We start from the raw sequence: 12,500 nt of genomic DNA on the forward strand, positions 1-12,500 counted from the left end.
TTAGGGCTATACAAATAAACTTGACTTGACTTTGGCCAGGCCGGGGGGCCATGTTGTGCCTCTGTCTGAATGCTTCTATTTGTGTTTTTGAAGTGTGGTTATGTCTGTGCAGTGCACATACACTATCTCTGTTTCTTCTCTCTCTCTCTCTCTCTCTTGTCATTTAAGTGTAGAGGAGCAGCCTCTTAGAAACCCCCTCCATTTTAAACGGCTGTCATAAAAGGCCCTGCAGTGCTCTTATTACCTGCCTACTTTAAGCATGTACTGTACCTTTGAGTCACTGACTCTTGCCCGAGGAGAGAGAGGAAATCCAGTAGGCTCGCAGCAGGCCTCCAGCTCGCTCACTCACTCACTTACCTCACCACAGCGATGACAGACGCACTGAGACATGCTCGCTGCAGCCTAAGTGCCCGCTGTCTTTCCCATTAGTCGCAAATAAACACTTCCTATTAGAAAAATAAATAACACTCTTCACTCGGCTTGGCAAAAACAATGCCGCACTGTGCAGAGCGAGGTAACGTGCGTGCAGGAAATAAGATCTATTCTTGGTCACGTTCTGGTCTGCGGGACTATTAGGGCCTGAGGCTGACCAGACCAGAGCACAATGTGGTGAACGGAGGCCCCAGACACACAGACAGGGTCAGACATGCTGGTCAGATGGCGGTCAGATGGTCAGAGCAGCTTCCCTCTATCGACCCACAGGACAACAAGTGTTAATTTATGGCTGCGGAGAAAGAGAGACAGACAGAGAGGGAGAGAAACTGAGAAATAGATAGAGAGAAATGGCTGAAGTGAAGGGAGAGAGGATCCAGAACATTTTGATCTATTATCGGGTGGTTTGCAGAACGCGTCGCAGCAGACCAGACAAGATGCCAGCTGCTGTGCACAACACAGGGTCCAGCTCATCAGTCATGTGAGTTCAATGTTTGCTACATCAGAACTTATTCGAAAAAGATGTTACCATTTCCCATTTTGTGCTTTAACTGTTTTTAGAAAAAGGCAAAAACCACCTCAAGCGAGTGTACAAACTTTCTTTTGCCAAATTGATTTTTTTTCTTCTAATTTTGCTGTTTCCATTAACCTTCTCTAGCGCGATAATTCGAAATGCGCATCAAAATACGTTGATAGAAACACGACTATACCAACACACATGCAGGCGGACGTACAGGACATGCTTGCCAAATCTCCACGTTATGCGAGGCCTCACTATCACTTTAACTCCACCTCGCCTGTCTCGCTCCCTCCATCCATTCATTTTGATGTAACCATTCACTTCTAGCCACTCAATCTGCCGGCTTAGCCATATTCACTTCCACTCAGTCTAGTCTACCGGCTGGGATGAGAGAGAGGAAAAAAGAGGAAGTAAAGAAGAGACCGAAGGGAGGGGGGGCGGGACAAAAGAGCAATGAAGAGGAAGATAGATAGAACAGAGAGAAGAGAGAGAGAGAGAAAGAGAGAGACACTGCTGGTCTTGCTGATGATTAGTTGAGCTCGGGAGTCGGTAGACACAGTAAGCCATCATCTCCCCAGGCAGCAGCGGCCACAGTAGCTCATCTCATCTCTACTACAACTCTGCAACTCTCCACAACAGCCTGGCCCCATAGCCCATAATATTGAATATTGCGATACTTGCCGCCATATGCAATATTTCCCCACAATATTTCCCCACAATATTGAGATATACTGAAAGTAAATATATATATAGATTTATATATATATATATTTACATTCAGTCTGCCGAGTCCGACCCTCATTTTGTTGCTTCGCTTACTGTACATTGTCCCTTGGCATGTGACTAATAAAACTTTGAAGTGCTGTTATTTTAGTGGCAGTGTCGTCGGAGGGCTTTTATTTTGAAAAGAAAATGCACTTCAGCGCGGAAGCTGGGAAGGACTGCACTATTTATAGCCGGTTTCATGTAGCTACTTTGCAGCTCACCTCAGCATGTCGGATCGAAATGTGTCATCATGCGAGTTCAAAACATGTTCACATGTTCATTTGTATTGGTACTGTTAAGAGTGTACGTGTTGCTGCAAAGGAGCAAAGTAGAAGAAGAAACTAAAGGAAGTGAACAGCATATCAACCATTCAGTCCTGTATTCATACTATTGATCAAATGTACTATTTACGATATCGCCCAAGTCTAGATGAAAAACCTAATATGGCACAGAGGATAAAATGAAGATCCTCTATAGAAAATGAATGATTGTTGAAGGCCGTCAGAGGCCATGGTACATACAGCATGTTTCTGTGAGCCTGGCCTGTTGATCAACTTAGCCGTTACGTAACAAGAACACAGATCCCAAAATCCTCCAAAGGTCCCTGCTAGATCATGTGCTCCGGTGCTCCATGCTAACACTTTAGCATACTATGTTGAGTGACACTGACCTTTTAGTAACAAATTAGTTCGTTACTGGATTTTAATAACTGGCCTGTAGATTCATACATTAAACTCAATAATGCTGATATAGCGACTACTGCAGTGCAGTTTTTGGGGAAACAAAAAGACCATTAAAGGGATATTTTGTGCTGAAAAATCATTAATCCTGCAAAGGGTATTATCTGAACCCTCTTTCTAAAGTTCAGAAGATGGTTTGCACAATTGTTAACATGGTGAGGTGTTAAAAATAGTTACGAGCTCCCAAACTCTTATGGGATATAAACAGACTTTATTATATTATTTTATTTATTATATTATAGGTAAATAAGATGTAGATATATATATAGATAGTAGTGGAGCTTTAATTCAACTAGATCTGACACTCAATGTGTCCAGATTTAAGCACATATAGGATTTACATACAGTAATGGCTCTGCTACAGCATATCATAAACCCGCAACATCGTGGCTTTAAAACCAACATGGAACCTTTGTCCTTGTCATGTCAAATCCCCTCTCTCTCCCATCTTTTCTGTGTCTCCACTATAGAATATCCTACACTATCCAAAAAGCCAAAATAAAAATGTGGGTTTTAATACGAGGTAAACTCACCTGACAAACGAGGCTAGTTTGAGGGAAATGGAGTATCCAGGCTTGTCATGTCACGTATAATGTGTCTTGATTAGAACAGTGTAACTCTCATCATACTTTCAGTCAGACTGGACAGTTTCACAATAAAGGTGGGAAGCACTCTGCACCTGAGAAGCATGCACACACACACACGCACACGACCACACACACGCACACAACCACACACACACACAGACACGCACACACACACACACGCACGCAGCGCCCACCTCAATGAGCTCTCTCTGTGCTTGAGCTGATATGTTCAATATTCATCTCATTATATTTTTAAAGTCTTCATCTGTTTCCATTTTCTTTCATTTGTTGCTTTCCACCCGGCCTCCTCCGCATCTCCTCTGCCCCCCCCCAAATATCCCATACCCAAAAGAGGACGGGGGAAAACAGAGCCCCTAGAAAATGCAATATTTCTGTTTTTAATATCGAGGTCTATAAGATCAGGGCAGAGATGGGTTCCATGGCAATATGTTTATTTATATATTTTATATGGAGAGAGAGAAAATATCCCGCCGATCAGTGTGTGGATGCGGGGGGCCTGGGCCCACTGTATGTGGGCTCATCTTATATGAAAAATAATGTTGTGTATGGCTATACTTTTATATATAATGGCAATATGGGATCAGGGCTCTTTTACAATGTGCCATACTTCAGGCTAGGGCTAACAACATTTTATGGCCCGCCAGCAGTTCATCTTCATGTCTCAGGCAGGCAGGAGCACTGCATAATAATGTCGTTTCCTGCCCCAAATGCTATTTCACGGGCCGGGGCTCATTTCTCAAACTTCACCACTTTTACAATTTTCCAAACTTTTATTCCCGTCATTATTACCAACAAGATTTCATTACGTATTTAGAATGTAAACAAGTCTGAGTAATGACACTCCCCCGTCTCCCTGGAATCATTCCCGCTGATGGCTCTGCTGCTATCGCGCGCGCATGCATACAGGCGCAGGCAGGCGCACGCACACGCACACACACACACACAAACATACACCTACACACAAATACACAAAAGCCCACACACTGTGCTGTGCCCACATGGAAATACACATGGACACACACACACTTACACAAACTGCCCCAGTCAAGATAGAATCCAAAGGCATTAATTTACCACCCTACGTGTGTGTGTGTGTGTGTGTGTGTGTGTGTGTGTGTGTGTGTGTGTGTGTGTGTGTGTGCGTGTGTATGTGTGTGTGCGTGCACGCCCGCGCGCATGCATTGGGCGTGTTCCCGATAAAGGGGGAGGGGGTGGGGGGGTAAAGGGGGGGAGAAGGAGAGAGTTTTATACTCAACTCACATAAATCATGTAGAAGAAAAATGAGCAAATGTGCAGGCTAACTCATCTTCTCTCCATCCGGAGAAAATGAAATTCACTGGAATACCTATCAAAACTGCAATCATCCAGAGATAATATCTTCTTTGGTCTATCTGCACTTTCCGATTTAATTTCCTCCATGCCCTTGACATCCAGCGATACCATTAAGATGAAGCGCATACAGTAAGGGAGTAGTTCTCACGTTTTGATATATGAGAGCCCCGCGCCTAATGTAATATCATCATTTGAAAATTAATGCAATCTTTCTTTTTGTTTGGGGGCTGTTTTTTTCTTCTTCTTCTTCGTCTTCTCCTTTTTTGGAAACACTCGAGCAGCAAGCCGTGGCAAGACGAGGGAACAAGATGGAGAGAAGTAAGGTGTTGAAGGAGACATGAGAGAAGGAGACAGACAAAAACGATATGCAAGGAAGGAGGGAAAGATGGGGGGGGGGTACTTAGGATTTTGTGGACCCCCCCCCCCCATACACACACACACACACACACACACACACGCCAGAATGACATGCAATTACGTTTGGGCCTGCCCCGAGTCAGAGGTCACTCAAATTACTCCATCTTTGAGCCGCGCCGGCGAGATGAGAGAACCCCCAGTCTCAACCTCCTCCCAGCCCCGCCCCCCCACCACATCAAATATGATGAAATCATTAGTGTAATAAGCATGGAAATCTGTTTGCACATTATCACATCCCCCCTCCTCCTCTCACCCCTTTATCTGTCCCCACTCTCTCTCTCTCTCTCTCTCTGAGCTGTTTTCACCTCTTTATCCTATACAATCATATTAGGGAGGAAGAGAGAGATAGAGAGAGAGAGAGAAATACAGAGAGAGAGAGAGAGACGGGGAGAGAGATAGACAAACTGTTTAATGAGACAATTAAAGCCTGACGATAGGGAGAGCAGTAGGACAAAGAAAAGAAGGTAGAGAGATTATATTTCATTCTCAGCTCTCACCTCTCCTCCCACCCAAAACTTTTGGTATCGTACACGAAGACTGCTCTCTGTCAACTCATCGCCATATCTAGTGACGTTGCTTCCTTCACATAGCTGTGTGTGTGTGTGTGTGTGTGTGTGTGCATGTGTGTGTGTCGTCCTGCCTACATCTGCTGGTGCCTATCTGTCAGTAGGTCAACCAGGCTAGTTGCCTCACTGAACTCTTCAACCCGCCAAGGGACACCCACACGACACCGACAGAGTCCCTAAAGAGTGTCATGTGCACAGCAGACCAGTAACACACTAAAGAGTGCCATGTGCACAGCAGACCAGTAACACACTAAAGAGTGCCATGTGCACAGCAGACCAGTAACACACTAAAGAGTGCCATGTGTACAGCAGACCAGTAACGCATCACGAGCCCTTTTGGAAGCCAACAAACACATTTCCTTATACTACATGTACAAGTGTTGTATCGCTAAGACTGGAGCATGTCTGGCTACACTTTACCTGCTTTTTGTACCCCAAAAAATGGTGAAGAATTTGCAGTCCTCCAGTCAAAATATTGACTTGGCGGGGACTGTTTGAAATCATTTTCTGTGGTAATCATATGACTCACTGAAATGACATGTAAGAATAGTACTGTATGAAGAGGGCTTTATAGTCCACTTGGGTACCAATGCTGTGAATATGGACAGGCTCAAACACTGCCAACATTAGCGCGTAGCATCAGTAGCAGGACAGTGAGAAATGAAATGATGCATTTTACTGACAGCAGATTGTCAGGTGTGGCGTTATGCTAATTCAGCTGACAGGTGTGGCGTTATGCTAATTCAGCTGACAGTGTCAACTTGAGATTCCATCAGGTAGGAGGGAATGTGTAGGTAGCAAATCTGGCTGCTGAGCAGGGTCAGTGCACTGCCTCTCTGCCTGAAGACAACATGCCTAAAGATGGATTCATTTGAGCGTTTTAAGCAGAAGCACTTAATGGCAGGCAGTGTTTAGAGATAATGATCCTGCCTCAATATGCCAGACAAGAAAGTTTCAATATGCCCACTGATCTGACAATATTCTGACAGCATTTTAAAATATCATTTCATATTGTGATGTGAACTACAGTGCTTGTTGTCGTGTGACTTCCCCAAACGAGGCAGGGGGCGTGATAACATCCTCTATGTGCTGGTCTGCAGTCAACTGAAAACACCTCCACCTTCCTCCGATAGATGTGCAGTCACCAGCCACTTCATTTCACCTGACAGCGAGGGCTTTCACCAGCAGGACGTTGCACATGTGGAGGATCATGCTATTCCCCCTCAGTTCCCCTCCCCCAGAGGAGGAGGCACTAGTGCAGTGACCAGGACTCATACCCCGCCAGCTTCACACCCACGGACACGGACGTCTGACCAAACCGGGAAGAGTGGCGCTGCTGGGAATTGAACCCGGGTCTCTACACTAGTCTCAACACCAGACCCATAAGAGTTATTACGCTGATGCACTACGTTACTGCATGCTGCAGCAGAGCTCTCGCTGGGTCTGGGACACTTTCCCTCAGAGGGCTGGTTATGGGAGGGAACTGTTCACTTGGCCAGTGATGGCTTCAGTCCTCTCCAATCAGTAACGACTTTGCGATCAGACAACACGGGAGGCGCAGCCCATTTTTCAAACCGCTCTCTCATCGGTGCTACGACCTGTCACTCATTCAATTTCAACCCGCCTTCAAAACCAGCAGTGGCCGTGAACTGGCACAGACTCACTTATGTGTATGCGGAGCGCAGCGATTCAACGTAATATTTGAGTGTGGAGTGCTACACTACCCAGACACCCCATGGCTATAAAATCCTCAAGTTAACACATTCACTGCCAGCCGTTTTTTTTTTACTGTAGGTAGGTTCTGCCAGAGGGTTTTTTTGAGGATTCTGGCTCATCTTTCAAGACCCGAGGATTCTTTTCTGCTAAGATTTTGTGAACACACAATATCTCAAAAGAACTAATAGAATGTGTGCTTTCTCTGTCTAAAAGAGTTAGTTTGTAGAGTTAGTAGTTATGTAAGCATTAGCAGTTGAATACAGCATGGTTTCAGCGTCTGGAAAATTATTCTGAGATAAACGGCTTTTTGTGAAATTCGATAGAACAGTCACTTTAACCATTCATTTTTGGCATCAGTAAGACGTCAGACATCTAAACAATAGTTTTGAACAGTAATTTCCTCCATAACAGCAGGAAACACCCCTCTGCTTCAAACTCCTCCCTCCGTGTGTGTTCTTCTTGGCTGCAGCGGGCATGTCACAAGCTCGTTGCTGCTGCTGCTGTAACCTCGCGTCACCAGGCTCACTGCTTCTGCTGCTGCTGCCTGTCTGCTGGCGGCCGCTCGGCAAGTCTGGATATGGGCTCGCTCGTTTCTTGTGATTTCGGTTGAGAGCTTTGATGAAGCTTTTGCGATTCTGGTCTTATTTATGCTGCGTGTTTCAAAGTGTGTTCCACCCGTAATCTATTATGCAAATTTGCAATCCCGCACCGCCAGCAATCAGCGCGAAAACGAAAGCGTTTTCGCCCATCCATTTTCATGAGAATGGCTTCCTCAGACTGCTTTTTGCTTGCCTTCCTCTAGTCTGGGAGAGCACTGTCGCCACTTAGTGGGTCCGTGGAATGGGTTGTACACGTTCGCTGGCTTCAATATTTTTATAGGAGACGTGGGGAGCGTTGATCCACGTCCCACCGTCAAAAAAAAAAAAAAAAAATTTAAGCCGAGATATCTCGTCATTGGCAGTGAACCGTTGGATTCTGTAAGCCGAGATATCTCGTCAATGGCAGTGAACGTGTTAAAAACATCTTTTTACAAAATGCCACCAATCAACCACCAACACAAAAACACAAGACAAAGCCAATTTCCCAGTAATTTCAGTTTGCCCTGAAACATGACCCCAACCCACCCTGTAACCCTTGAATGACCTGTAATACCTCCACCATGTCCTGCTCAGCCTCCCATCTCCAGACACAGCTCTCTCCCCCCCTCCCTCTCTCTCTCTCTCCCCCAGCCCTCCCCAGGCAGGGTGCATGCTCCAGCTGCTGATTGAGCCAGTAATCCTGATGGGGCTGATTCTTCATGTATCGACTGATCTGCTGGCTCTCTTCTACTCCGCTTTCAGCGCCCATGCATCTGGACTGATTAGCTGCTGGAGGCCACCTCTTTCTCTATCGCTCCCTTTCCCCCGGGGCGAGGAATCCTCATACTCAAACTTACTGTCTGTGTATGTGTGTGTGTGTGTGTGTGTGTGTGTGTGTGTGTGTGTGTGTGTGGGCGCGCGCGTCTGTGTGTGCATCTGCAAAAGCAGAAACTAAGGCAGAGCACTGGGAGCAATTAACTTCAGTCCTCTCTTCATTCCTACTGATCACGCTCATTCAATCAGTGGAAATAAGCAAACAAAACGTGAACAATAAAACAAACCTCACACCACATAAGTCTTAATTGCCCAACTAATTATTGCATGAGCCACTCACTCATACGGTTAACTTGACAGGGGGAGGCAAACGTTAGTGTTCATCATGAGGAATCAAGCGCCAGAGTAATTTGAACAGAGGCTTGAATGTCCCAACAGTAAAAAAAATAAATAAATAAAAAATTAAATAAAAATATTTTTGTATTTTGTTTGTGTTATGGGTAAACAACAGTTACTGACTTCAAGAGTCTAGGATTGATAATTAAACAGATAAGCAAATAAACAGTGTGTAAAAATAACTAAAATAAAGAAATAAAAGAATACCCAAACAAAAGGTGATTGATTGAGAGAGAGCAGCTTTGAGGGTGCTGGCTGTGCAGGAATGGCTTTGGGACACCATGATGAGTGTGGCGATGGTTGATGCAGTGAAGCACTACTCTTAACTGTAGTACATCAAGAGAGTCATAAATGCCTGTTTGGGGTGGGTGTGTGTGTGTGGGGGGGGGGGGTATTTACAGGGATGTGTGTGTGTACATGAGCTACAGGGGTAACAACATTTCCAACATAACCACCCCCCCCAGAGGGAGACAAGCTTCATTATTTACTGTTCTCTGTCCCGAATCGTAATCAGAGTCTTCCACTCCCCAGGCAGCTGACGACTGGGGTGCAATCTCCCCATAAGCATAAACACACCCATAAATTCACACACTCAATATTCAGCTATTCAAATTCCACAAGACATATATATACGGAAATGCATCGGTAAACATACACATCCGTGTGTGCGTGTGTGTGTGTGTGTGTGTGTGTGTGTGCGTGTGTGTGTGCGTGTGGGTGTGTGTGTATGTGTGTGTGTGTGCACGTGTGTGTGTGTGTGTACTGTAAGCCTGTTGTCTGTTTAAAAGCTGAGCTATCCTGAGGAGTCTAAAGACACGGCAGTTACAGTATTAGAAATAAAACGCCTTGTAACCTATAGGTCCACTAGTGCAACAAACTATACAAAACACAAGGGGTGGGAATCACCACATGATTGCGATATTGATTATTGCAGTATTGTGATATACTGCGATTCCCCGCTGCAAATTATGTCCCCAAAGGAAAACTTCACCATCTGTTTTTATCTAAGATAAAGTTTCCAGTCTGTTCATCTCACTTCAATAATTTTTTATTGCAGCAACGTTGTCATTGGTCAAGTAGACAGGCTGACCAACACTGTCAGAAAAACCTGGCAATTTATATAATAAAATATCGCGATACTTGGCATTCGTGCGATACGATATATTGCCACACAAAATATTGCGATATACGGGCTGCATTATCCAAGAAACCTGATATTAGTACAAATAAACTCACACATACCAATCCCTGTGAGGATTAGTAGACTACTGTACTACTGTATAACCTAGCTGACTATGAAATGAGAATGTCACACGCACGCACGCACGCACGCACGCACGCACACGCACACACACGCACGCACACACACACACACACACACACACACACACACACACACACACGCACAGTAATTCAAGGTGACTTTAGCCAGATATCTTTGTAAGAAGTGTGAGAACATGATAAACAGTGCACTCATTTGTGACTGACTTCTGTATGATGCTACAAAATAAGAGTAACGGCAGAGCTATTCTAGATGTATGTTGGCCTGGTGTCACACATATCTTATGTAAATTAGATGCGTACTATGCATACCGAACCGTTTAGGTACGAGGCTTTGCATGTAGGTTCAATACGCATTGCAAACCGAACAAATCTTTCACTGCTGAACTGTGACAAGTCTTCGACAAGCATATCATAGTAAACTAAAACTGAGACAAAAAAGACAAAGGGTAAACCAAAAAAAACATTGTTGTAAATTGAAAAATAATAACTAGCCTGTGAAAATGAAATAAATACGTAAAATAAAAAAATAAAAGAAATTCCTATTTTTTTGCTGTATCGAAAACATCAAACCGTGTCACCACTTTGTTGGATCGAACTGAACCATGAATTTTGTGAACAGTTACTTCCCTGATGTAACTTCTATCTCACCTGGAGAAGAGCCATCTCAACATGAGACACACGGCCTACCTAATGTTGGCCCAGATGTCAATGCCAATACACGTATTGATTAATGCTGTTTATGCATGTAATCTTCTCCTGAATTATTCACACCGCCTTTTATGGAGTAGTACATCAACCACCCCCCTGGCCCCTCACATCCACATCATCTCCACACCCACAAACACCTGAGCCCACCCCTCTAACTCACCTGTCCTCCTAACCACTCAAAGCACGGAAAGTCTTTAGATTAAGAAGAATCCAGAGGAATTATGAACGCGTCGTCGCGCGCTGCTACTCCAGTTTCCATGTGCACACAAGCGAGTCAAGCACGGACACAAAACCACCACTCCTCTCCAAGTCCCTTCCCACTAACTCCAAACCACAGAACACAGTCAATAAATAAATAAAAGGAACGTTATGGAACATTTTCGCGGCTGAATTTGAGGCTGCTCGAAAAATCTGAGGTCATCTGATCTGGGAGTTACTGAGAAACGTTTGAATCTCGGGGTCGGTCATTTTGTGTGGCATATTCAGGGTCATTTACGTAGTAGCGCGTTGGGGGCGGGGCGGGGCGGGGAGCGGGGGTCATTTGCGTAGGGTGCTGGGAACAGCGCTTTAGTATGCAGGGAGGAGAGGGAGGGGAGGCCATGTGACATCCACAGAGAGCCGGGACCCTCGCTGACCCCTGTCTATAATTCATCCCCTGGAATACGGGGCACCTGGAACCTGGGTTCCTCCCCACCCAAAAAGAGGAGAGAGAACCTTTTCACTTTGTTGCACGGCCCTCTGACCCCGGATTAAAGCTCGGAGCAGGAGAAACCCTGCAAATGTTGGCCATTAAATTTTCACTCTGTCCCAGGAGAGGGTCCCCGGAAAGACCCGGAATTCATGGATGGGAGCGGACTGAGGAGGAGCGGCCCCATGCTGAGAGGAGGAAGAGACAGGGGGGGAGACGGAGGGTGTGTAGTGTGGAGGGAGACAGTGTGCAGGTGTGTGTGTGTGTGTGTGTGTGTGTGTGCGAGGACAATCTCCACGTCGTCTTCACGTACGCAAACAAACATGCATGCCGCGCACACGTCAAACACTAGGGCTGGGTAAAAAAACAACAACAACGATATATTGATAACGAATCGATATTCATTTGAAGGAGCTGATATCGATTCCTAAATCCCAACATCGATCTTTTAATATCATGCCTTTTCACGTCGTGGACGGTGCTTGAAGCTTTAACGCGGTTAGACTTAGTGTCACGAGAACTCGTCAACATCTGTAAAATATTCATGTTTGTAATAATGCACCAGTTTAGAGGGTTCCTTCCTTGTTCAATTTACAGCATTAGTTCTTTGAGAATCTCTTTCATATCCAAGCAAAATGGATATTGTAACTCAAATATCGATATTGAATCTTATCGAATCATGAAATCAGCGGCGATACCCAGCGCTACTTCAAATACTTCATCGACACAGGAAAAAAAGAATTCAAAACACGGCTACCAGAAAATGTGGGAGTGTGGAAGGGACAACGTGCGCGCGCGTGCGTTTGTGTATGCGTGCATGTGTCTGACTGTGTGTGTGTGTGTGTGTGTGTGTGTCCGGGCAGAATTGGGGACAAATGAAACAGTGATATGAAAGCCTGACCAGGCCCTCGGGGAGACACCACCCTCCCTCTATCCCCATCTTCTCTTTTCTCTCTCCCTCCATCTCCCTCTCTGC

At 45.2% G+C, this 12,500-nt stretch overlaps 1 protein-coding gene across 1 annotated transcript in view; it reads right to left on the bottom strand.

Annotated features, from left to right (window-relative positions):
* rsrc1 (arginine/serine-rich coiled-coil 1) overlaps nt 1-12,500 on the bottom strand; it is a 170,236-nt gene that overhangs the window by 92,862 nt on the left and 64,874 nt on the right. The gene's annotated exons all lie outside the window — the stretch shown is intronic.

The sequence above is a fragment of the Poromitra crassiceps genome (genome assembly GCF_964638095.1).
Source record: "Poromitra crassiceps genome assembly, chromosome: 5".
Classification (NCBI taxonomy): Eukaryota; Metazoa; Chordata; class Actinopteri; order Beryciformes; family Melamphaidae; genus Poromitra; species Poromitra crassiceps.